Below are 27448 nucleotides of genomic sequence, written 5' to 3'. Positions count from 1 at the left end.
TCTGAAGCCTCACTGCGGCTGAGCAGAGAGAAGTAGCTACCTCTCAAGATGTGTCTGCGCTTTCCTCTCAGCGTGTGCCTTGGTGGACTTTGCAAAAGCTGTGTGTTGTTGACCCTTGGTTGGTTTGCAGCCCTCTGTACTTTTGGTGTCTCAGAGGTACCGCTGCCTCTCCATTTATTCCACTTTTGTTTTTGTGGATTTTCTCCCTGCTAAGCAGAGCACTATGCTATTAACTATCCTGGGAATTTGCTGGCTTTGAAATAATCACAAGCAGGGTCACAGTGCCAAGTTTTGGTTTGGAGTAACTGTTTTTTCTGCTTCCAGACCTTGATGTAGCTCCAGAAAAATAAAAGTGTTTACGGATACATTATGAGTTAGCACCTTGGTTGCCAGCCCTTTGTAGCTGAGCCCCAGCTCTGGTGGGATGCTCTTGTGCCACGAGTGTCCTCAAGCCAGGACAAGCGTACAGACCCTCTCCCTGCTTCAGTGGCAGGGAAGCCTGTCTTGTTCAGAGACCCCCCAGATGTATTAAGGTTTTGATTCACTTCTGGTGAGTTCACAATCCACAGCATCCCGTCCGTACTTTAAGCAGCACATCAGTGCTGGGCACAATACCTCGTACTACCAGGTAGCCTCCGCCTGATCCCCAGCATCAGGTCTAGCCCAGGACACGGCTGCTTTTGAAGTTAACTTCATTAGCTCTCAGCAAAGGGTAGTTGCTGTCGGCACGGGATCCTGAAACAGTTGACACACTAGCGAGGAAATAAAACAAACCAGAAATAACTCTTTGTTTTAATTCCAGCGTAACATGTCGGAGCAGTTCAAGTATGCTTTGGCATGCTGAACGTTCATGGTGTTTTTTCTGCATTGGTTAGTCTGAAAAAATAGTGATCAATGGCAGCTGAAAGAAGAAATATGTGTGTCTCTGTGTCTCTGAGATCAATGGCTCTGCAGCTCACGGGCAGACTGCACTGACCGTTCTGATACTCTCTTGTTCTGGGCATGTTCAATACTTTTCCCTTAGAAACATAGACAAATGAGTGATCAGCTGCTAGGCAGAGACAAGCTTGTAAATGGGAGAAATGGAAGGAAAAAGAAAGGATAAGAAGTACTTTTTTTTTTTTCCTTTTTTTTCCCCATTTTTATTTTTTCCCCCATTCAGAATAGCAGTTAGTTTTTTTTCTGGGTCAAGTTTCTTTGGAGCCTGTTGGGGTACCTGGTTGAGTTTACCTGTGTCAGTGGGAGTCTTGCTGCTGATCTCCTCATGTCTTGGTGCAGTTCTGTAATGGTGACGACTTATTTTTCCAGCTCCCTTGGGGAGCAAGTTGGAAATCCTGATTCCAGTGCAGGGGAGTGGAGTGGCCAGCTAACCAGTCTGACTGGGCGGTTTTGATGCTGTCTTCACAGGTTGCAGAAGCTGAATCTGTGACTTTTATTCAGTGTCCCTGAGCCAGGGTACTGAGTTTGTGCCTACTTCTGTGCAGCAGCTCTTGACCTTGTCAGCTTACTGGGTGTACTGAGGTCGTTTTGCACAGGGGTTGAATTTGCTATGTACGCATCAGTGACTTGCCAGGGCACCTGAACGGGTGCGAGGGACCAGCTTGGGTGCAGTACTGCTCTGCCTCTGCCCAGGGATGTGGCTCCTGGACACAGCAGAGGAGAGCTGCTCCCGGAGAACCACCCAGGGTGCCCAGATCCACCTCCTGTGTTTCCTTTGACTCTGAGATTTATTCAGGCCTCCCTTCTCTGCTGGAGATGGGTTTTGATGGTGTACAAAGGGAAGGGGTCTCCTGCAGTCTGTCAGAGCTCCACATTTTCTCAAAGTGTTTTGTCATCCGATGCTAAGTGCCTGTGGTCATGCAGGCTTCAAGTTTGAGCCAACATTCCTGGAAGAGGTATGTTTCTCCCACTAATGCTCTTTTAATTATTGCTACTCCCAGCAATGTATACGAAGGTGCCAATCATTCCTCTAGTTTTCCCCAAGTGTGAGGCACTGAGCACGGTTTCTTGGACTGCAGCTCGTATTTGTCTAGTGTGACGTCTGTCTTGCTACAAATAATTTACCTGCATCGAATTATCATTATGCTCCTCTTTGGTATGTGAATCAGAGGGCTCTCTTGGTATAAAACACACTAGCATTTTGGAGCATGACTCATACTGAAAGCATTAAGTTTTAAAGGCATTTAGCATATTCATGTGCATTTCATAGTGAGTCATGCCTTGTGAAAAATGGTAACTAGGTTCCCTCTGCTGCCCTGACAGAGGCTTGCCCTTTTATTAAACCATACATGATCTCTGCTGCCAGCCTTTCATTTCAACAGATGTGTAGTTGTGAAGTTTGTTGCTGTTGTGCTAGACAACTATCTAATATTCCAGCTGTGGCTTCACATATATACATTTTAGCATTTATGCCAGTTTATATGGCAGTAGCTAATCATGTATACCAGTCAGAGTACTAGGTTTTCTGATGGTCAGGGGCCTGGAGAGCATGCCCTGTGGAGGAGGCTGAGGGGCAGGGGCTGGAGAAGAGGCAGCTTTGGGGTGACCTTAAAGCAGCCTGCCTGTACCTATGGGGACGTTAAAGAAAAGATGGAGCCAGCCTCCAAAGGACAATTGTTGCAAACTGAAATGGGATTTTCTGAGCAACTATTAGAAAAAAGTAAATCTCTGTGAGGATAATTAAACACTGACAAGTTGCCCAGAGGGGCTGCGGGTGCTCTTTCCTTGGAGGTTTTCAGTGCCCAGCTGGACCAAGCCCTACACAACCTCATGTGGAGTCAGGGCTGGTCCTGCTGGAGCAGGAGGCTAGGCTGGAGACCTCCCGAGGTCTGTCACCACCTCATCAACCTCATTTAGTGACTTCCCCTAACACATCGCCTCTGGAGGGGAGCCAAATGCACGTGGCCTGAGCCGGTGGCCTTTGGTGTACCACTTCTGTGGGACCTGTAGAGACTCCGTGGTGACTGTGCTAAACTTGGTGTTAGCGGGCGATTATGTTTCTGGTTGACTTCTGCCTGCCTAATCACATCCCCACCAGCGATCACGGGAAGGGTTCGTGGGCTGTCTGTCCGTGCCCCTTTGTGTTTGTGCTTGTGCTCTCACGGGGCCCCAGGGCGAAGTGAAGCTTGTGAATATGTCTCGAGTACAGACGAACACCTGCGATACATACACAGATTTAGAAAGGCAGCAGAGAGAGGCCTCCGCTCCCGGGGACGGGACGGTGCCGCTAGGGGCCCCTCCAGGCGAGGGGATGGCGGCCGGCCGGCCTGGGCGCCACATGGCGACATGGCGGGGGCCTGCGGGCCTCACGCCTGGGGCCTGGGGGCAGCCACCCCAGTGGGGTGGGGATGGGGCTCGGGCCGCGTTCACCTGCCATGGGTTAGCGGGGTTAGCCCGAAGGCAAGCGGACTCCCTCCCTTTTGTGAGCCCTCTGGGATTTTCAGTGTGTAATTTTTAACTGAATGCACAAAGGGTGCAGATATATATATATATATTAATTAATGTGAGGGAAAATACATCCTTCCGCTTTTAGCAGCCCCTGGGGACGATGGGTCTGAACAAGCACAAGGGAGGCAGGTTGGCTGCTGCTCTGGCAGGACCAGGTGAATTGGGCGTCACCGCACGTCTGTGTCAGAGATTCGGAAAGCATTCTGCTCATCCTTCTGCCCCCAGGCTCCGCTCACTGTGCTGCCAGAGGCAAAAAGGTCAAGCACAGTCAGATCCTTTATCCCCCCCCCCCCCCCCCCCCCCTTTATTTTAGGTTAAAATCAGTTCAGCAGAAAGGAAGGCAGAGGAGATGCTTTCTAACTCTCTGCTTCTGTGTCCACCACAGCACTATGGCGGTCCCACAGGCAAAGTCGAGCTGAGCTGAAATGGCAGAAAATGGCGTGAGTCCAGACCCAGCAGCGGACAGGGGCAGCTCTGTTTCCAAATCTGACTCTAGTGTATCTGTGAACACTGGTCTTTCTGCTGACACACAGTGTGACAGTGCACGAAAGCTGTGGTGAATATTATCTCTGCCTTTTAGCTATAGATTATTTTATTCTGCCTCTACTTTGCACATTATGCAGGAAATCTGTGCCTCCTTGGGTCACTGATACTTATTTTCCTTTATTATCTATTTTCTTCCTTTTTTCCCTGCTCTTCTCTCTCTTTCTCTGTGAGTCTCCTGCTTCTTTTTTTTCTTCCTTTCCTGCAGTTCACACCTTTGACATCCTACAGCATCTTGGGGTCAGGCTGCTTGTGGATTCAGGTGGACAGCAAAGTACTGGTGTAGCTTTGCTTCTCATCCAATTTTTTTTGTTTTCAGTCATGAGGGAAGAAGTTACTGGTGCTCAGAAAATTCCAGCTGTGTAAGTTCATCATATGGATTGTGTTTGGCCATTGCAAAGTATATTTGACAGCACACAGCTAAGTGGCTAAATGCCTTGATGATTTATAGACCACTTAGGGAGGAAACATAGTTATTCATTTACCTCATCAAAACACAGAAGTTCACTGTTAATGAGGATAGTTCATCACAGTGCGGTCGCCTTGACATGGTTTGAGATGCAGGGAGGGCAGCTCAGAGACCCAAGCCAGAGCTGCTTGGGTGCTCAGGGTATTTGGGGAAGTGTTACCAGGTTCGGTCCTGTAACTATAGTATAGAAAGTGTATGTCGTGTGTATATAATAGTAAGCATTATGCATTTAAAAAATGTCCAAAACTATTTTTTCAAATACAGGGTAACCCAGCAGCACTGATTTACTCCTTCACATTCAAAACCTCTATTGAAGTTCGGGTGAGCACTTTTGTGAAAACGATACCTATACAATCACTTTAAAACAAACATATGTAATCAACTGATGAAAAGCACCTTTCATGCTGTTCATCCCTTTCTTTACCTTTCCAAAATCTTTCTTTACCTTTCCAAATTACAAAGTAAGCTTTCTTTTTTTTTTTTTTTTTTTTTTTAGTTTAGTTTAGAGACACACCAAATCAGGTTTTTCAATATGCGTGCAATTCTTTCATAATCTTAAGTAATGGCAGCACGAGGAATGTACTTTTTAGCTGAAACTTGAGCTCCCAACTTTCAGCCTTACAGTGAGACCTTGTATTTGCATTTTTAAGCTTGTAAAAGTAGGGAGTTAGAAGTTCTGGCAAGCCATGCTTTAGCATGTTGCAATAACACTGCGGCTGCAGTGCTTGTCTGCACAGCTCACCGTCTGCCCGTCTCCAACCCTTCACTTCTTTTCTCTTTGTATTGCTCAGGTCTGAGTGACTGTCTTAAAAATTCACAGGCTTTGTATGCATAGTATCTTCTGCTATTTAAGAGTAAGTGTTTCCAAAGTGAAAAACAGCAGCAAAAATGTTTAGGAACCTAGAATAATGGTGAAAGGGAAGCAAAGCCTTCAAGATCCGTAACTTTTAAAAGATAAAGATAAATTTCTACTAGCTCACTTTCCTACAAAATACATCTCTCTGTGGCTGGAATAGGATGCCCTGAATAGCAGTGGCTTGCATGTAAAATATTCATTTTATCCTGGGCTCCTTTTTGAATTCTATAGAGGAATTTGTTTTCCTCTATGCAGTTGCATTAATTTTGGTATAAAGTTTACATTTACATGCCCTTTACAGTGTAAAAGGTATATTTGGTGTGAGGTGGTAGCAGGTAAAAAGTGAAATGGGGGCCTGAGCCCTGCTTCTGTGTGGGTCACAGGAGTGAAAGAGGTGGGCCGTGGGCTGTGTGGAAGGAGCAATGCTGCTTTTGGAGTTCCTGCACCTCCCAGTAATCATTTTAAAACACGTGACCTTTGGGGAGGGGAGTCTGAGCACAGACTTCTGTCGAGCACCCTGGGGAGATCAATAGGAAAAAATTTGGTCAGGTGCTGTGATTTCCATTCCTCCCACATCTTCCTTCCCAGGTCTTTCTGGTTGTTCAGCCCTCATCATTTTTTCTTTTTTTCTCCCTCCTCCGGCTATTGTAGTCATGTTTCTTCCACTTCTCTCCACTTGCTCTATTCCCTGTTATCCCTGGCCCTTCTCTCTCTCCATCTTCATTACCTATCACTCCCCCATTCCTATCCCACAGTCTCAGTGCTTTCTCCTGCCCAAGGGCTTGCCTCACCTTCCTCTCCTTATCTCATCTTCCAGTACTGCTGGGGTATTTCCTCTTTTGGTCCTCCTCCCCATCCTTGATTCTGGCTCTGTCTGATTCCTGAGGGCTTTTATTTACCCTTTTATCTATTCTTTTTAAGATGGGAGAGTAATTTTCCCATCTTCTGGGGAAGAAATTGAACTTTCATCCATCAGCAGTAGCCTGGTTGCTTCTTTCCCTGTCCTAACTGGTTGGTCTTCAGCAACTTGATTGCTCTTACACAGCATTTTTCATTCTATTTTTTTTTTTTTGGCACCAACTTCCATTTCTACCACATGTCTTCCTTCAAAGCTGCCCCTCTGGCTTTTCACAGAGCTGTCTGTTCCCATTCTCCGTCCTGTCCTCCTTAGCTCCCATGGACACGCATCTCTCCGTTGCTGGCCCAAGGACTTCTCCGTACCACGGACTTCTCCATACCATTCTCCCATGGTTGTGCACCTCGTTCCTGGGTGGTGGACTGATCCCCAGCATCCAGCGAGCAACCTGAAGTAGTCACACCAACACGAGGCGTGTCACCAACCAGCACATGAGAGTGCAATGTCACTTCACCACTGTGGGCTGAGAAATAAATGCCCTGCCCCACAAAAATTAATGACTTTTTGTAACATTTCTTATTTATTATTCCACCTGAAGTCAGAGCAGACTTAGCAGACTTAGCTCAGCTCTGGCCTCCCAGTGATGTTTACTTTCTAAAGCACTTCGATAACAAACATGGCAAAAGGGGCATGAGAGGGAGAATGGGGAAGAAAACACTCTCGCTTTCCATCTCTGTGTCTAGTTGTGCTTTATTTGGGTTCAGAGGATGGTCCTCTTCTACTGAAGGGAGTATAAATGATCGGATTTCACTTCTGAGCAGCCCATGGAATAGCCCAGGGCAAGTTATTCCTAGAAGACGCTTTCCCCTTGTTAAATGGGCCGTTAAAATTTGGAGCTAAATACCACAGCAGGAAAATGAGAGAAACAAATGGGGGAAATAGTTTCCTGAAAGCAGGCAGAAAGAACTGTTACTCGTATTCACTCATCTGTTGAGGCTATTATTAGATCTGCGTGGGAACATCCTAACAAAAGGAGGAAGCTGGCAAGAGGCAAGCCAGGTGGCAGGGATGTTGATGGGGAGAGTCCTAAGGAGCTGAAGGCATGTCATCCTTGCATGGAGATGTGGTGGTTCCTCTTGAAGGAGGTTTCTTCCCCACTTCTTATCTCTGCCCCCTGCCCCCAGTGTGGAGCATTGGAGGGAAGGGAAGTCTTTAAAAAGAAACTAATTGCACGTGTCAGTGGTGATGTTGGTGCTGCTCTGTGCAAGGAGCTGAAGGGAGGAGTTGTGGAGCAAAGATTGCTCTCCTGGAGATCTCAGGGTGTTCACCTGATGGATGTGCTCCTCCGGGGCTGTGCGGTTGAGCCAACTGAAGCAGGTGCCACTCTTGTCAAAGGGATGGGGAAAAACGCTGCTCATAGAGACTGGACAAAAGCCCCAAGCAAGATGTCTGCGTTGCTTGCAGGAAGGAGATGGAGCTCTCATGGGTTCTGGTTTGAGCCTCGAGGCTGCTTCAGTAAATAGCAGAGGATTAGAGCTTGCCCGTTTTCTCTGTCCCCTGCTGGCAGATCACTTTTGACCCCAGTCAGGTTTAATTAGCTCAGATAGGTAATTAAAAGACTCCTTCACAGGAAGTTTGGTGGTCATCTCTCCAGGCTTTCATAAAACACTAGGTCTGGGATATAACGGCTGCTTCAGGATTTAAACACTGTGTCTATTCTGTTGTAGCTAGAAGGAGACAAAGTATATTAATGGGTAGCGAGATTTTGCATCCGCTTAATCAAATGATCCTTCTTTGCCATATTTCACTCTTGCAGATGCTTCTGATAGGCGCTGATGGGTGTGCTGTGGCAGAAGAAAATGTCATTTGCATTGCCTGCTAAATTAGTTTCTCTGATAAAACGAGGCTACCAGGATGACCCACCTGACTCCTGTGATATTTTTATAAAGAACGAAATTGAGTACTGCTGTTATGATTAGTGTATTAAAAGTATTAGGTTTGTTGTCTTAGCTGTACTGTGTTTTCTCATGCTCTCCCTTATGCTGATTGCTAATGACAGGCTTTGGCAGGAGCTAGAATAGGCAGTCTTTCCTGTGATGGGAACCAGATGGATGGTTTTGCTTGGGCTGCTCCTCCCACACAACAGAAGGAAAGGGAGAAGGGGGAGCCCTTTAGGGGAAGGACTGGTAGAAAAGTAAATGAGTGGTGGAGGACCCGTTCTTCTTTCTCCCCTGCTTCTCTTGCCTTGATTCTCCTGGTTTTGCAACTTTCAGTCTCACCCTTGGCATAGACTCCTTGGCTTTCAAGGGATTGTGCTGTATGTTACATTTTCATTACCAGTACAATTGATGGAAAATCACATTTTATTATGTGAAAAATGCAGTGTTCTTGACTGTCAAAGCTCCATTCAGCTGGAAAAAATCTATGTGAGGCACTCTTTTATATTTCATGTATTTTGTGCATTGCTTGGAATGAAAAAATAATGAAAGGCTATATTTTGTCAACTTTTGCATCTGTCTGACTGGCAGCACTGACTGATTTGTTTTTTAAATGTATTTATTTCTTGCACTAAGCACTATTATTCTCCACCCATTCACGATAAATGCAAATAATATGTGGAATGTTGGGAAAAGATAGATGCAAATTATTCAGTCCCTCCAGGTAGATCTGCAAAGGAACTGGAAATGTGATTGCAGCATGGAAAAGCATAGAAAAATACTAGCTTTAAATGAACTGCAGCAGTGATAGCAGGGCTGCTGTCTGTCTGCATTTCAGGGTTCTGTGGACACATCTTTTTCACTTTTTTTTTTTCTTCTTCCTTTTATTTAGTTATTTATTTTCTTTTTCTTTTTTTGTGCCCCAAAAGTGCTGATGCTATTGGGTCAGGCACTGGAAGAAAGCTGAAAAATCACAGTGACAGTCAGAGTGGGTAGGTAGCTCTCATGAGATCCAGACAGGTATACCTTGTGGTGTGAATCAAGCTTTCCCATAGGGCAGAAACATAGCTTCCTTCCCTCTACAGCCATGCACCAGCTGCGGTCCCATTGTGTGGAAGCAAGCCAACCTGACTCCCCATCCTCCAGACTTGGTGTTGTGAGGTGCTCAACTCTTAGGCTGTCTGTGCAGCAGAACTGGTACATGCTCTCAACTGGACGTTGTCCCTAACCACACGTCTGCCTGCAAGGAGGTTGCAGCTCAGAGCTCACGGTGGGACCACCAGCCCAGCCGTTTTCTGTGAGTGGCATTGCAGGAGACCACCAGTGCTCCCATAAGGGACTGGAGACAAAATCGAGTTGTTCTGTGCTGCTGACTGGTGGGACGTGGTCCCAGGCACCTTGGCCATGCTCTTGAGCACAGCACGAGCCAGTAACTTGGAGATGACTCTGCCCAACTCTCCCTGCATGATCTTCTGGGTCCTCAGCAGCCAGTGGGTTGTACTCCATCGTAAAGCCATGCCTGTGATTCAGGATCTCCTCTCTAGCCAAAAACAGCATTTTCTTTTGTTACAATGTCACTTTTTTAATGTCAGAATTGTCTTCCTACTTACTGTAATTGCAATTTCAAGCAAAGAGCCTGTGAAAAGAGGTGTCAGGGTGCTACTTCTCAGCATTGTTTCATTATTGCCACCTATAAGATTCACTCCTGATTCTAGTTAAGATTTTAACGTGACACAAATTTTCAGTTATTCTAGTGATGTCTTTATTCTTGCTAGATTCATGAAGATTTTCTTTCAATGAAAAAAAAAAGTGAGTAGTACAAACTTACAGAGAAATCTAGAAAATCCTTCCTTAGAGCTGAGACATTATTTATCTCTGCATTTCTTGGCTCCTAACCCCCTGCGTGCTGTGTGTTGGGGTGTGTGCCTAAAAGTAGTTCCAAATACCTGAAATTACAGAGATTAACTTGGTTTCCTTTTCTGATGAACTGACTGTTTTTGAAGACCTGTCTACTAAGAAAATGAGCTGAGAAAGACAAACTATCAGTTGCATTGCCCAGGCCAAGGGTTATGGGGGCAAACCCATTGTCTGGACTGCATTTGCCCCATGACTACTTGACACCACTTCAGTTAAACTAGTGTATGGCTACATTTCCCCAGGTTTTCTACACAGCTATGGGAATGGCTTCACAGAGCTTTTGTAAGGCCTTCAGGCGTTTTAGAAAAATTTTGAGGACTTGACCTCTAATGTAATTCCCAGAACCATCCTTTTCTCAAAATGGGAGCTCAGTTCTCTGCTTCTTTCCCAGCAAAAGTTGCTGTGGACCTACTGGAAACCATTCCTGAGGGACTGGTGGTTGGGATGGTTTATCGGGCTAGCTGGACAGCCAGCTTTTGGGACTGGGTCAACCAAGACCTCTTCAGTGAGGGCCGTGAGGTAAATCTTGGGCCTGAGACCTTCGTGGCTGGAGGAGAGTGCCTTGCTATGCCTTTGTAGTGAATGGGCCTTGAAATTCTTGTGAGGGTGCTGGACTGGTGAGAGCTTGCTGGCCTGGGTAGTACATGGTCAGCAGTGCATTGATCTGCAATGGTGAGATGCTAGGTGACCTGGGAGAATGAGGCCAGGAATGAGTGAGGACATCAGACACAAGAAGACCAGAAGAAAACTCAGGTGGGAAGGGACCTCAGGAGGTCTCTAGGCCAGCCTCCTGCTCTGGACAAGTTCAGCTTTGAGATCAGACCAGCTTGCTCGGGGCTTGATCCAGTCAGGTTTTGAGAGTCTCCAAGGTCTCAGACAGCACAGCCTCGCTGGGAAACATGCTCCAGGACATTCTTTATAATGTGCTGTTCATTCCCTCACTTTACAGATGTTCCTGAGAATCCTTTTGTTAATGATTCCGCTCCCTCAGTGCCTGCATGGAGCCCACACAGCCCCTTGGTTTTCCCAGGGCCTGCACTGGTGGTTGCCTGAACCTGAAGCATGTAGCCATGGTGTAAGCCTTCAGGAAGTCGTGCACCTCCCCATGCCTTGGTTACTGATGGAAAGCCAAGGCTTGCCGGATGGGACACAGTGCTGGGCTCCGTGAGCATTTGTATTTTCTAATCTGCTGCCTAAAGTGTTGTCTTGCTTGCTCAGACAAGTCCTTTGCTGCATCAGGAGTGTGTGGGAAAATAACCGAGTCAGTATAACCAGAGGAAAATACATGACTGTCTGGTTGGACATTTGGAGCTGAACGAGCTTGTAAATTTTTTTTTTTCTAAGCAACACCCTTAAAAAAATGCAGTGTGAATGGGTGTGAAATATGGAGAGAGTTTGCTTCCTTCTCACTTAGGCATACATCCAAGGGGAAAAAAAAAAAAAAAAAAGACAAAAGTCAATATACAGACAGCTATTCCTAAGTGCTTCGGTATGGCTTTAGAGAACCCAAAGGCTCAGTGTATGTGACTGGTAGGACATCAGGTCTTCTCTGCTCAGATTACCTTTGCGTATAAGGGAGGGTGTGCCACCGAGGAGAGGAGAAGCTGCGGGGATCACCTGGGCTGTTTCACTTGCGCCTGCTTCTCTTCTTGAGCCAGTGCCTGCGTTTGAAGGAAGGACCCCAGGCACCGTGTGAGTATGGGAGGGCAAATCACGTCCCGTGCTAAAGGGAGGAATATGGGGCTGCGGTTGGTCAGGCATGGAAAGGGGCTGGGAAAGAAGAGGAAATGTGTCCAGGCTAAGGCAGTTCTGAATTCCTGCCTATTAAAAATGCTGAGTTATTTCGCTTCTGCAAGATGTAATCTGTATCTCACAGCTCCTGTTTGCTGTTGCTATTTAAGAGATGCCAATGAGACAGAACAGGATAATGGGCTTCTGCTGCAACAGAAATGCCAGTGTAAATAATTTATTTGCTAATTAGTAGACATTGCTGTAATGACAGAGAGCTTTTACAACAGATTATTTGTATCGTATCAAGCCCTGTATTCTAGAGGTGGCTGTGCATCTTGGGCTTTTTTCCCTCGCTGGGTGTTAAGGCAGTTGTGTGCATTAATCACACTGCAATATAGCAGAACAGCTCTGTTCCGAGGGACTTGGGAACAGAGCCTTTGGATTGAGAAAAAAATCACATCCAAGTTTTGCAAAGTATATTTCGGAAATAAAGGCTGAAGTTTAATTAAAAATACACATCCAGACAAACAAAAAACCACTTTTTTAATATTTTTTTCAGTAAATGAGGTCATGCAGCCTGTTTGCCCAGCCCATCTGTTGCCGTTCATAAGTATGTTATTTTTTTTAAAGGGCGATACTAAATGGTATTATGTAGTTATCTACTTTCATCTGCCTCTTTGCTTGTCAAGCACTGTCATTATATTGACCAGTGTTCTTAAAACAGGATTTTGGTTAAAATAGTATATACCTGCCATCTGGTTGAAAAATGTAAGCTTCCTACACAACTAAGTGGAGTTGTACTGCGGTATTAGGAATAGCTCGTGTTCTCTTGAAAATAGCAGCTGATGGCAGATTGCAGAAATCAGCCAGTTATCAGTTGTCATTAAGCTATTTGATATCTGACACACGTGGAAAACATGCTATTTATAAGTATGCAATTATGTTGTAGAACTATTCCTCTCTTATTTTTTTGCTCTTCACTTGTTTAAATGTATCCGTTTGGCTGGACTCGAAGGCAAAGTCCCCCTTACTGTCCGCAGGATAGGTGTGCTGCAGATGGAAGGTGTGCCAGGCTGGGTGTAACACTTCTGCCATCAAAAACTGGTCGGGAACGGGTGTTAGAAACCTCTTCAGTGTGTTTGTGCTACAACTATAGGCGTCCAAAGGTAAATTTCAGTTACAAAGAGCCTGTGAAGCAGAAACTTGTGGAACCACCAGTAGGAGATTGCATAAGTAGAAATTATAACGCAAAGGATGCATTTTTCTCTAACGTGTATTTGCATTTCTGCTAGTTGAAAGGAACTTGGATCTTAGGATCGACCAAAGCTGCATCAAAATAGCCAGAAACACTAAAGGCATAATTATTTGCTAGACCTGCACAATACGCTGAAGACTATCAGTGCTATAGGCCGGCCATTAACATGAAAGCTCAGTACTAACCACCACACAACAATTTTGTCTCTGTGTACAATGCAAGGCCGAGCATGCTGCTGGAGAAAAGGCAGCGAGGTGTGGTGATGCTCTGACCTGTTCCCTTGTAATGCATTTTGACGCAAATTATGTTTACAGAAAACAAGGCAGAAAGTCTGTTGAAAAAGATGGTTAAGTATCACTTCTAGGTGTGGAAACGTGAACAAAATGAGAGTTAAAATCGGATGTGGTGCTGTAAAGGCTCTTTTTTACTAAGAGATAATATGTGGGCTGGAGGTAAGACCATGTTTTATATGTTTCAGTGACATTGAAATCTTGTGAACGCATCCTGCAAAGTCTTTGGTCAAAAGCACTGTAAATAATAGTCGATTATTCTCACAAGAATTTGATTATTTTAAACCAGAAATGTTTTGAGAGCTATGGAGAGGTTGTTATCCCCAGTGGCAACCCCCAGGATCTCCTCTCCTATATGAGGGCTTTGTTGCATCCTGGCTGGAAAATTAAGGTCTTTGCTATTTTGGCTTCAGCTCGATCTCATTGAGGTTTGAGTTTGTGGGCTTGGACCTGAATCCTCTTCGGTTTTCAAATGATGTCTGCTCTGAGATTGTGGTTGTGAAAGATCTTTAGTCATTTGGCTTCCAAAAGCTACTTCACCCACAACAATCCATCCATGATGAAAACGCATTCAGCTTTGTAATTATGAGCATTACAATCATCAGAGGTATGTTCTAACAGAAAATTGGGTAGCAATGCTGTAGGTCAGAGGTTGTGGTTTTTGTTGTTGTTGTTGTTTGCTTGCTATTCCACACCAGAGTAATATTTGGAAATTTTATTATGGAGATTAGCCATGTCTGCCTCGCTTTGGGCTTTCGGAGACCTTTTGAGGCCATCAAGGCAGCTGTGGCAATCTCAGTGTTTCAGCAACTTCTCGGCTACCTCGGCAATACAAAGCCTTAAAGCTGGCGTAGAGGAAAGCTTGCAGGAGCCGGTTGTGCCCAAAAGTGATAGCAACTCTCAGATGCACGTGCTTGTTCCCTGCTGACTGCCTGTCATTCCCAGCAAGGGAGCTGCGGAGAAGCCTGCTGGTGGCATAGGGGTTAGGGTTAGGGTTGGTTAGGGTTAGGGTTAGCCCCGCACAGAGCGAGGAGAGCATCTACTTGACAGCTCAGGGCAGTTTGGCAGCGAACATCCACTCCTTCCTCGCTGCTTCCCAGGCAGCTGACAGTTATTTGCAATTCCTGGCTGCTTACTCCCTAACGTAGCTGCTAACCACTCGTCTGCCCGGGTACGCTCCTCCTCCCCGCCCAGCCACCAGCTCTCCCTGCCTGCTCACTTGCTTGTCCGCCGACGGGAGCGAATTTGCTGCCCGGGTTGGGCCCCCTTGGATCCAACCTTCCCAGCTCCCCCACCCTGGCGAAAGGTTAGTGAGAGCCCGTTTATATGCCTCTCTTCCTTCTGTTTGTAATTTTTTCATGCGCTCGTGTTTATCTGCTCTAATAGAGGTCCAGCAGGCGGCTAATCATAAAAATCAAGTAATGTAAGTTTGCCTTATGTGTGTGGGCTTGCGGAGAAAAATGGGAGGGAGGAAAAGCATTCTTGGGTCAGAAGAAGCTGTGTGGGCAGTTTTATGGAAGGACAGAACACAGTATGGTGTTTTACTTCTCACATTTAAGGGAAAAAGTGTTAAACTGCTTATAGTTGTGAAAAGCATTTTTAAGTGCATCAGAACTTGGAAAGATGATCAGGAGGGGTGTGTGGCTGTTGGGTACCCACGTGAGAAGCATCCTGGCAAATGGGGATGTTTCTCAAAGGAGCTCAATGGTTTTGCAAGCACGTAACGAAGTTTTCCTTTCTCTGTACTGGGGGCAGATGCCAGTAAGGCTGGATGTGGTGGTGTGTTACTCTTAGCACCTGAATAAGGAGATTGGGAAATGACATCAGGACGTCGCAGCAGAAAGGCGTTGTTTTTTCAGATGGGCTCTGAGGGTGTTTCATGTCCAAAGGAATTAATTCTGTCAGGTGTAAATGTGAGAACTGACCCTCGGCAGTCCTGAACTGCCTAACTTCTCCCAGTAGAAGCATGCCTTAGAAATGAGCGTTTTGGAACATCGTCCAGGTGCCGCTCTCAGGCTAATTGTGCCAGGTCGTCTTTTCTTATGGAAACTGAGTCATTTTCTCGCGTTCTCAAATTCTGACCCCCTTGCGTCAGCGGGGCATCTGGTAGCACCTATATTTAGGCCACCAAATGCACGGTGTTATGAAAGACTTCTTTTCCCCCGTTTTAGGAAAAGCAGGGAGTGGGGGAGAGGAGCTCTAAAACTGGTTTTGTTTGTGGCAGGCTTATAAATTCCACCTGGGGAGGTGCCTTTGTCTCAGGGGAGCATCTTTTCTTCAATTCATAAAGTTCTGCTTTTACCAAGGAAAGGCTAGAAATTGAAAATTTTCTTGCTGTGGTCTCTATCCCCTGAGAAAACTTGAGGTGTGCCAGAAAATATGTATTCTGTCTCACCACACAGCCTTCAAAGCAGCATCCAGAACAGCTCTGGGATTGCCTAGGAAATTGCGAGACTGAGAACAGCTTCCCATCGCCCAGCTCCTACCCTGAGCACCTTGCTGAAGGGCACCAGCTGATAAACGAGTCTCTCATCTTCCAGCTGGGAGTTGGCTGGAGTGCCCCCAGGCCCTGCATTTGGTGCTAGTGATGCATCGCTTTCTTGTTCCTGCTTCCTCCCAAAGCAACCACAGTCTTTCCCTATCATCTGATGTTGCTCAAGTGGAGAACATGCCTGCTGAAGCTCAGGATCAAGTCCAACAGGCAGTGTCCAATGCAACCTGCCTCACGTGGAGTTTTTTGGACTAGTTTAAGTTTGTGATGAGCATAAGGCAGTAGTTGCTGGTGCCAATAAGTTTTCTGCATACGTATTGCTGGGTATATTGCACAGAAAATTAGTGTTTTGGCTGCAGATAAAACAGAAGGAAGAAAAACTTTTAAAGTTTTATATAAGCTTGTATTCTTGACATTAAGTACTCCTGGTGGCAGGAGTGGTAGCGGCAACACTAGATTAGCCTTCAGTAACGAGGCCCACCAGGGTAGTACTTTCTGGAATAATGGTTTTCACAATGTAAGAAAGCAGATAATCCAGGGTTGTACACGTATAATGTACGTGTGCGTGTGTGCACGTGTAATTAGCAGCTTTTGTGTTTTCCTTAAGGTACCTCAGGAATTTATGTGCTAAAACCTAAAGTTAAAAGCTCACAAGGCAAGTGTTCACAGCTTCAGAAATGGCAAATCTATGATTTCTGGTACAAACTTAACTTTTGACACTCTTTTGCCTCTGGATTATGATGGACTGAGGTTCCATTGGGGTAGGTATGTGGGCCTCACTATTTCCATACCAGAACATGTATGATGGTTTTCCATTTCTGTGATGACAGAAACTCTTTGAGGGAAGGATGTATTGCTGTTGCCATTTTACAGCTGAGAGCAGGAGAGAATATGTGGTCGTATACTGTGGCTTTCCACAGGACTTCTGCTTCATACTAGCTGCACAGTAGGTATATGAGGAAAATACAGTAATGGCCACTTGAATTTAGCCTGCTGTACTAGAAAAGGTGTCCTATGTCAGTGGACTTGTCTGACCTGTGACATTATTGCGTTGCCTCAGGTGTTCATACATCTTCTCACTAACTAGGTACCTCTGGAAGAAGATGCAGGGAAATTAAAATGCTCGGCCTGAAATTATGCAAGGATCCTTGTTGCATGCTTTTGAGGGGAGACTCATTTTGTGACTGCAGCTATTATGTGCAAAAGCAAGAACAAAGAGGTATTTGCTGTGCCCTGCTGAATAGCAGGCCTCAGCCATGTGGGCTTCCAGTGGGCTAGGAAGGAAACGACTTCTCTCTGTGATCCTGTGCTGTTTTCTTTGAAAGATAAGTATTTCTGCTCTAGACAGTAAAAAGAATTAGTATAGAGCCTAAGAATGGTAATGCATTTTGTACTTCATCCTGAAACTATAATTTTTTATTGACTACAGGGAAAGTGCAAACGTTCGCATGTACATATGCCATTCATTACATTGCCTCGAAGTTTGCAAGCAGAAGCCCACACAGCACGGTACTTGAGGACTCATTTGGGTTGCCCTTGGGTCAAGGCTAGATGAAAGGCTCAGCTCCAGTTAGGTGAGGTGCTGCAACTGTGTGCAGACTCGTTGCTCATGACAAACGCCAGGCTATTTGACTCGCTTTACATCACAGGTAAAAGCCCCAGGGCTAATAGCACAGAGATAATGCTTGGCTGTGGCCTCGTGGCTCGACTATGAATTGACTATTGAGGAAAAAAGCAGGAATGTCAGTACGTGTGCTGCTGGGTTGGCTTCATCGTGTTGACTGATCCCACCTGAAACCCTACGTAGTGTTGAAGGTCAGCTCCTTTTGGACAGGAAGAGGCTGAATTTGACCAGGGTTGTGGAGCCTCCCGCCTCCTCCATCGTGGCATCCACCATGTTTTTCTTACTTCAGACCAACCATAGTGGGGACCTCAGATTTCTAGCAAATACATGTTACAAGCTTTTGACTCGGCTATCTGGCCCTTTGCCAGCTGGGCTTATGGGCAGAAACGAGAGAAATGAGAAGGGTTGCTCCAGGGGAGCAAGTTTTCTGCGGCATGGCTGTTCCTCCCATCCCTTTCCACTTGGGGGAAAGGAAATGTCAAGGACAAGCCTAAAACCTGGCTAGTTATGTGGATTCATAGGCCAGAGCCTACCAGTGCACAGCCATGATCTTAGCAGTCTGCCTTGTACTCAGTCTGTGTACAGCAGAAAAAAGGGTGTGTGTATGGATTCCTCCCCCTGAATATAGCTTCTTCTCTTAAATATCTCCTTTCATTCCAGGATAGCAGGTTAGTGCAGATATTACCAGTTCGGGACTTTTTTAGCTTTTTTTTTTTTTTTTTTAGAAAGAACTTTCCTGCTGTAACATCTTCATGCCTGATTATTATTTTTTTGTTGTTGTTCAAGAATGGCAATCTTGAACAACTTCCTTATGATTTCATCTCTGTGTATGGATGCAACATGTCTGCATCATGCAACACGTATGCATGCAAATAACATTTGTGTGATGTAATTTCCTTGAACTGATTTGAACTTTGACCACCTCTGTTGAATTTAATTTTGAGTAGAATGCTAATAAAATGGTTAAAATGCTCAAGTCTTGCTTCTTGATAAATATTTCTACTTCATGCAATAGATCAGAAATTCATAGTCTGCTGAAAGAGAATTTATGTTAATCTTCTTAAGGGCAGCAGATAAGATTTCGGAATCAGATTAAATATTTGTGTTCCACATTAGGAGACCTCCCTGGCTCTGTCTGACGATCGATAAATCCTCTTCAGGCTCACGGTTCCTCAGTCCGCATTTACCCCTTTCATGTTGCATGTGAGGGACCTTTTATAGGCTGTTAATGCACGTTTATTTGGAAGTTGGAAACTACATCAAACACTTGACCTTCCCTTATGTTTGTTTCACTTTGTTTTGTTTCTTCTAGCTCAGAGTACAGAGAGATGGGCACTTCACTTGGGTTCATCACTTCCCGAATATATTTCTTACTCTAGGTATTTAGGACAAGGGCAGCATATAGACCATGCCGCACTGTGCTGTTTAGCCCCGCTGAGTGTCTTGTGATTAAATCTCATGATAACGGCACCGGATGCTCCCCCTGCCCTGCCGCACAGCGTCTCGGCTCCCTCTCAGCACGAATTTCCCACTGCTCGGTGGTGGGAGGTAAGGTGACAGCTTGCTCGCAGACACAACGCAGGAGGCTGGATGGGAAGAGGGAGAGTGCAAAACATCTGCTCTGAGCCAGTACTGAAGATGTTTGCATAATTTATTAGTATTTTTAGAAAACAAGAGTAATCAAGGAAATAAATATTAGTCATGCATACAGCGTATCTTGTATAATATCAGATAATGTCATTGTTCGGTGGTGTTTCGCCTGTTGCCTTGTGTATGCAGCAGGGGGCACTGCGTGGTGCTTAGGTTAGAGTACAGCAAAATTCTGCGTGTTTGTCTTCATTACCCAGAGAGCTGCTTTAAAAATACTTCTTGTGCGTCTCGGTCACCGTCTAGTACATTTTTTTGTGTGCGCTTTGCCAGATCCTTTCCATGATGTCTTTATAAAATCTAGGGAGATGGCCCATGCAGAGGCAGTCTGACAGTGGTTTGCATTTTGAAAAAAATCAAAAATTACACAATTTTTTTGTTAATCCTCAGTCATCCTTGTCACTATGACACCTCCTAAGTATCCAAGCACAATAATGATGAAACTGGGGAAGACCTAGGCAGATCCCTGTGATGAGGTGCCTGATCCTGCAATGGTGGTGTAGGTGAATTCCTTGAAAAACAAGGTTAGAGTTTGAATAATTTGCCAGACTAGAGCTGACTGAAAGATTGGGGACTTAAGTATTTTGATGATTTCTACGGGTAGGCTATTTTTCACAATGCCATAACCACTTTTCAACAGAAAAATAATCTAAAATAACTTTTCTGGAAGCTGTCTGATATAAAAAGTGAGTGGGATGGTTCATTACAAGTTTCATCACCCTACACTAAAAAGTAGTTTATATCACTACCGTCTTTTTAGTACATTCAGCTAGCCTGGTTCAAAAATAAATTAAAATAAGGCAAGAGTTCATTGTATTTAAATGCAATACATCAGGGACGAAAACTTTCTTCTCTGTAAAAGAAGAGGTGAACTGTTTCTTCCCTAAAGAAAGAGCAAACTGTGGTCAGACTTTTGTCATCCATGCATGTTTGTGCATGCAACCTGGAGTACATATTCCAGTGTTCAGTAATGCCTGTACTGAATTATTTCTATATTGAGAGTGGTGCTATCCTCAAAAAATAAAACTATTTCAAGTGCCCAGTAGCTGCTATCCTACCAAATCAGGCGAGGCCAATAACGTTGTACAAATCTGCGCTCACGTATGGAGGCAACTCAAGAGAGGGATCCCGGTGGGCACAAGTCCCTTGAGCTGCAAGTGGTGGGAGACAGCAGAGTGTTATGGGCCGGTTCAGTTGCCTCCATATTCTTCCCTGGCTCTGCACTGCTGGACACTTTAGGAGACCGAATATTAGGCTAGATGTGTATTTGGGTTGGCTGTGGCCTTTCTTATAATGTAATAGTCTTACAATACAAATTAAAAAAAATGAAGCTGTTGAAAGCATTTCTTGTGCAAATGAATCATAAATGTAAAGCTGTCTCAGATGCCTGACAAACTGCATTCATTGCCTGGCTATCAGAACATAAATCATAGTTATAAACCCACGCCTGTGGAAGACTTCTGCCGAGTTTATTCAGATGGCTTTCGATCCTCACTTAAGAATGTGTTTTGCTAAATGTTTTCAAATGCCGCTTTCTCATATTTTTTTTGTTGAATAACTTACTAAAATGGTATTAACCGCATAATTGTGCTATTAACATTTCCTCCCCCCACCTCCCATGTTCCGTCAGTTCCACAAATAGATCTCTAATTTGCAAGATGCTGGAGCAGTAAGTTGAATTAGTTGCTTTATTTAATGTCTTCGTGTCTTCTTGAGAGCCGATGTATTTGAGCAGGTTACAAATGCCATCTGCTATTCAAGTGATTAAAAACGTAGACTACTGGATGAAGTTAATGTGTGTTTGTTGTAGGAGTCCCACGGCCACAGCAGTAAGCCGGGGCTTGTCTTCTGGTAGCAAGCAGCCAACCCTAGCAGGTCACTGCGGATGCACTTACTGCGCTCGCTGCATCTCCGTCCAGCAGAGCATCACTGGCATCAAAGGCATCTCTCCACACCTTTGCAGGGAGTCTTTCCCTTAGCCACAATCTCTGAGCAATGCCTAATCCTCCTCGCCCTGTGCCAAGGGGTTTTGTGGAGCGGGGGAGCCCAGCTGGTTGTGGCACAGCCACTCTGAGTGGCGAGGGATGTTGCCCTCCCCAGGTGGGGTTCATGCTCCCTGAGCGAGGTGTGGAAATGCCGGGGGTATGGTGGTGCTGCGGATGCCTGGCTCCTGGCGGGCGGTGTGTGCCGAATTTTTGCCAGCCTCTGAAGGAATGGCTTTTCCCTTGGCTGGGCTTTGCTGCAGCCTGCCCAGGCTTGGCCGCCTGGGAGAGTACTCAGGAGTGTGCGCTCCTAGGTTTGATCTACTTTGCTTTAATCATCCCCAACAGGCCAGTCCTGTCCACAAGCAAATGCTTTGGAAGTGTCAAACTGCGCCACCCTTTTGCACTTGGTTCAATAGTTTCATATTTGGTAGCTGCTGTGTCTTGCAGGAGTCAGAAACAACCCCCTTGGTTGGAGTCGGCCTTTTGCTTATTTGTGGATACACTTTCAGATAAGCATCAGTACTTCAAATCCTCTTGCCTCCCCTTTTCTTCTAGCTCTGAGCAGAGAGACTGCCAGTTGTGGAAATGGTGGGATCGTCTAGAGGCACGCGGATGCATGCCCACTGGGAACTGGGCTGAGGAGGAGCAGAACTAGTTTTTGGATGTAAGCTGATCACAGCATGAGCCTGGGGCTGGTGGGGCTTACTCTTACAGGTGAAAGGTTTTGGTGTGTTAATGAGCTCTGTGAACAGCCTCCTCTCTTCTTCCTGCCCTAAATCACTGCTCCATTAAAAACATTTTTTTTTCTTCTGCCATTCTTCCACAAGACAAAAAAAAAACCTCTTTTTTAATGAAGTTGAGAAAAAAATAAAATCCTTTTCTATTATTTTTAGGGGACATTGTACAGATCATTTAGCATTAAAGACATAGAAAAGATTGGGATCATTTGTATCTGCATGTCTCATGTCCTTCTATCTGCTCATCAGTTTAGGGAAAGCTGATGTGTAGCCCATAGGTATCACAGTATCACAGTATCACAGATTTCTAGGTTGGAAGAGACCTCAGGATCATCGAGTCCAACCTCTGACCTAACACTAAGTACTCCACTAAACCATATTGCTAAGCTCTACATCTAAACGTCTTTTAAAGACCTCCAGGGATGGTGACTCCACCACCTCCCTGGGCAGCCCATTCCAATGCCTAACAACCCTTTCGGTAAAGAAGTACTTCCTAACATCCAACCTAAAACTCCCCTGTCGCAACTTTAGCCCATTCCCCCTCGTCCTGTCACTAGGCACGTAGGAGAACAGACCAACCCCCACCTCTTTACAGCCTCCTTTAAGGTAACTGTAGAGAGCGATAAGGTCGCCCCTGAGCCTCCTCTTCTCCAGGCTGAACAAGCCCAGCTCCCTCAGCCGCTCCTCGTAAGACTTGTTCTCCAGACCCCTCACCAGCTTGGTCGCGCTTCTCTGGACTCGCTCGAGCACGTCCATGTCCTTCCTGTAGCGAGGGGCCCAAAACTGAACACAGTACTCAAGGTGTGGCCTCACCAGAGCTGAGTACAGGGGCACAATCACTTCCTTAGACCTGCTGGCCACACTGCTTCTTATACAGGCCAGGATGCTGTTGGCCTTCTTGGCCACCTGGGCACACTGCTGGCTCATATTCAGCCGACTATCAACCAATACTCCCAGGTCCTTCTCGGCCAGGCAGCTTTCCAGCCACTCATCTCCCAGCCTGTAGCTCTGCTTGGGGTTGTTGCGCCCCAGGTGCAGGACCCGGCACTTGGCCTTGTTGAACTTCATACAGTTGACCTCAGCCCATCGCTCCAGCCTATCCAGATCCTCCTGCAGAGCCTTCCTGCCCTCGAGCAGATCGACACACGCACTTAGCTTGGTGTCATCTGCGAACTTACTGAGGGTGCACTCAATCCCCTCATCCAGATCATCGATAAAGATATTAAAGAGGACCAGCCCCAGTACCGAGCCCTGGGGGACACCACTAGTGACCAGCCTCCAACCAGATTTGACTCCATTCACCACAACTCTCTGGGCCCGGCTATCCAGCCAGTTTCTAACCCAGCGAAGCGTACGCCAGTCCAAGCCCCGAGCAGCCAGTTTCTTGAGGAGAATGTTGTGGGGAACGGTGTCAAAAGCCTTACTGAGGTCAAGGTAAACCACATCCACAGCCTTTCCCTCATCCACCAAGTGCGTCACTTGGTCATAGAAGGAGATCAGGTTCGTCAAGCAGGACCTGCCTTTCATAAACCCATGCTGACTGGGCCTGATCGCCTGCTTGCCCTGCAAGTGCCACGTGATGACCCTCAAGATAATCTGCTCCATGAGCTTTCCTGGCACTGAGGTCAAACTGACAGGCCTATAGTTCCCCGGGTCTGCCCTGCGGCCCTTCTTATAGATGGGCGTCACATTGGCTAGCCGCCAGTCAACTGGGACCTCCCCCGATAGCCAGGACTGCCGATAAATGATGGAAAGCGGCTCGGCCAGCTCCTCCGCCAGTTCTTTCAGTACCCTCGGGTGGATCCCATCCGGCCCCATCGACTTGCGCACATCCAAGCTCCGTAGCAGGTCGCCAACCATTTCCTCATGGATAGCGAAGGCCACATCCTGCTCCCCATCCCCTTCCACCAGCTCAAGGCACTGGGTATCCAGAGAACAACCGGTATTGCTGCTAAAAACTGAGGCAAAGGCGGCATTAAGCACCTCAGCCTTTTCCTCATCCTTAGTAACTAGGTTTCCCCTCGCATCCAGTAAAGGATGGAGATTCTCCTTAGTCCTCCGTTTCGCGTTGATATATTTGTAAAAGGATTTTTTGTTGTCTTTAATGGCAGTAGCCAGGTTGAGCTCCAGATGAGCTTTGGCCTTTCTAATTTTCTCCCTGCACAGCCTCGCTACATCCTTGTAGTCCTCCTCAGTGGCCCGCCCTTTTTTCCAAAGATTATAAACCCTCTTTTTTCTGCTAAGCACAAGCCGCAACTCTCTGTTGAGCCAGGCTGGTCTTCTTCCACGCCGGCTCGTCTTTGGACACGTGGGGACGGACCGCTCCTGTGCCATCACGATTTCCTTCTTGAGGAGCGCCCAGCCTTCCTGGACTCCTCTGCCCTTCAGAACCGCCTCCCAAGGGACTCGGCCAACCAGCATCCTGAGCAGCTCAAAGTCAGCCCTCCGGAAGTCCAATACAGCAGTTTTACTGGTCCCCTTCCTGGCCTCGCCAAGAATAGAGAACTCTACCATTTCGTGGTCACTCCGCCCAAGACAGTTTCCGACCACCACATCTCCCACCAGTCCTTCTCTGTTTGTGAAGAGAAGGTCTAGCGGGGCAACTCCCCTGGTAGGTTCACTGACCAGCTGCGTCAGGAAGCTATCTCCCACGCTCTCCAGAAACCTCCTAGACTGCTTTCTCTGTGCCGTGTTGTGTTTCCAGGATATGTCCGGGAAGTTGAAGTCCCCCACGAGGACAAGCGCCGACGATTTTGCAACTTCTGTCAGTTGCCTATAAAACTCCTCATCCGTCTCCTCATCCTGGTTCGGCAGTCTATAACAGACCCCGACCAGGAAGTTAGCCTTGCCGGCCTTCCCGCGGATCCTAACCCACAGGGATTCAACCTTATCATTCCCAGCCTGGAGTTCCACAACATCAAAAGATTCTCTAATGTAGAGAGCCACGCCACCACCCCCTCTGTGCTGCCTGTCCCTCCTGAAGAGCCGATAGCCAGGCAGGTAATAGGTAATACATGCCTGAGGAACATCTCTTTGTTCTCTTGTTAGGATGCAGGGCTGGTGCTCAGGAGACGTCAGTGCTGTTTCTACCTCTGCTCCCTGCGTGGTGCAGGGCGAGCTCCCTGTGATGCTCTTGAGAGTCAGCTGGGGTCTTCCTCTTTGGGGACACTCAGTTGCAGCCCGCTGGGAACTGATTTTCTCCCTGTTTATTATTATTATTATTATTATTATTATTATTATTATTATTATTATACTTTTTTTTTATTCCCCGGGAAACCCCATGAGAGGCAAGTGGCTGCATTTGCAATTGAGGGACTTCTGTGGGTAAAACAAAAATAATAATAAAAAAATTAGAAACATCAGCTTTTTCACTAGGAAAGGTGAAGCAAGAAAAATCACACTGGACAGCTTTTAAAAATGGGGAGTACTGGGCTGTGTGCCTCTAACTAGCTGCCATATCTTCCAGAGAGCTGGGATGCTATTTGGGTTATTGGTATTCCAAGCCACAGAAATGCTGCAAGTAACACATACTGTAATTAACAGAGACCACACTGTTGTGTGGGGCTAATCAGCCCCACTGATCTGATAACCCAGGTACTTGGATAGTTTGAAAAAAAAAAAAAAAATTGCTTGCTTGCTGGTGGATGTGAAGAATAGGAAAAAGATGTGTAGTTTTTTCACGTATTTCGAAGGGAGTGTTTTTTTTCCCATGTCTGCACTGAAGTTTTCATTGTATTTGCATTAATGTGTGAAATTTAGCGTTCTTTCTTCATAGTAGAATGAGTAAAGACACCACCGAAAAGGTTGTTTCCTCTGTAGACTTGATGTTCCTGTACAGGTGTCAGTACTGTGCACATTTACGCCTCTTACTTTTTATTGGAATAAGAGTTTATAGCTAAACTTTAAGCACCCACTGATATTTTCCTTTTTTTTTTTTAAAGAAACTCTACAAGCAAATTCAGTTAGAAAACTAAGAGCAATATTGTGGGAGATGGAAAGTACATTTGGACTTTGTTTTTTCTTCACTGCGTATAGAAATGGAAGATGTAAGATTGTATTAGTCTACTTTATACTGTCACCGACTGTTATACGCCAGGGGAAAAAAAAAAAGTCAGACTCCACAGCTGAGCAGATGGCATTCATGAGTCTCTCTGTGTAACACTTCCCACACCGCTGGGTGGGCGGAGAGCTGGGGCAGACTTCTCTGCACTGGCGCTGGGGCTCGGATGCTGCACGAGATGCAGCGAGGGGCTGCCTTGTACCGGGCGTGTGAAGAGGATCTGATCCCTAACTGGCGGGCCCATGCGGCCATCCTGCATGTTTTCGGAGCGTAGGGGTCTGTGAGGGCACCGACGAGCACCTCCAGTGTCACGTCCACGTCCTGGTGATTCAAAGGACCCACTGAACCCTCAAGGATGGCTTGAATCTACTTCCAGTACTCTTGCCAGTACGTAAATCACGCTGACTGCTTTTAAGCCTTTAGTCGCTTCAGGTGTGGTACAGGAACATGGTGAAACTTATGCTAGGGGGAAAATAACGTAGAAGCTCCTTGCCCAGAAAACCCAGGCCATTAGGGTTTTAGGTCTTAGGTCTGTGACCTTTACAATAGTAAGGCTGGTTGCTAGCTGTAGTTGAGGGCAGTGGCATTATTGTAACTGCAGACAGAAGATTCTTTCCGATGATTTTCAGTGGGTTAAATGGTCATACAATGACATTTTTTCGCTTATTTTCAGCAGCTAATTTGTTGGCAAAAATATCTGAGTTATTTTCTTAATACTGTATTTATACATAATTGGTTGTTATGTGCTTATAAAGGCTGCATTATTTTTATATACCCAGAAGGTAATGAGAACAATCAAAGAGAAGATAATGAGAACAATTCTGAAGAGGGGGTGAGATGATCTAAGAAGAATCTGTATTCTCCAGGATGGTTCATATGACAGGGCTCACTGACACACAAATTGTGCTTTTTGCTTCACACCCATATGACGGCAGTTTCATCATGCATCATACCGGGTGAGCACAGGGTTTGCATCAACAGTTTAGGCAAGAACAGCCTAAAAAAGTTTCCTGCAAAGCTGTTGTGGCCGGGGAACAACGTCACGGCACATGCCTGCACACTGAATGACGGTGGTTTTAGCATGACAAGAAGTTGTTCAACTTAACATCTCAATTGCTCATCTCCTAGCATGAAGATGCTAGGAGAAAAGGAAGAGAGAAAGTGTGGTAGCGTTATAATAGCATTATTTCTGTTTGTCAGAAATACCAGAGGAGAAGATGGGCAAAGAGGTGAAGGAGTTGTTGGTCTCTTTCAAAGAAATGTTTCTTCCATGTAAATGTTCTTTCCAAAGCATGCTTTGAAAGTGATGATGATCCACTTCTCAGGTGCCTCTTTCGGACCCTCAGCGACCTGAAGCCAAAGGGCACTCCTTTTCAAAAAGACACAGACAAACAGTTGGTAAGACCGACTTAAAGCAGTGAGCACTGTTATCAAGCAGCTCACATTGCCCTGCTCCCCGTGGACGGGAAGCCCAGGCGGGGCGGCTAGGGGCTGCTGCTGCTGCCTTGATCCTGGCATTATGGCTGTTGCTTCATTCCTCCAAACAGGCCAGCAAGAGCTCCACTGTTAGAAATACTTGTCGCTTAACTCCCTGGCCCAGGGA

At 46.0% G+C, this 27448-nt stretch overlaps 1 protein-coding gene across 3 annotated transcripts in view; it reads left to right on the top strand.

The window, feature by feature from the left end:
- Positions 1–27448, top strand: part of STOX2 (storkhead box 2) — a 146327-nt gene that overhangs the window by 30777 nt on the left and 88102 nt on the right. Inside the window, exon 1 of one of the 3 annotated variants that reach the window (XM_080590462.1) lies at positions 12732–14607. The exons of the other annotated variants lie outside the window; for them this stretch is intronic. The gene's annotated coding sequence lies outside the window, so the exon portion shown is untranslated. Of the gene's footprint in view, positions 1–12731; positions 14608–27448 lie in introns of those variants that run through there. 3 annotated transcript variants of the gene reach the window in all.

This window comes from Anser brachyrhynchus (assembly GCF_964034855.1).
Source record: "Anser brachyrhynchus genome assembly, chromosome: 4".
NCBI classification, from domain to species: domain Eukaryota; kingdom Metazoa; phylum Chordata; class Aves; order Anseriformes; family Anatidae; genus Anser; species Anser brachyrhynchus.
Note: the sequence above shows the minus strand (reverse complement) of the source record. Positions and strands in the feature narration are given on the sequence as shown.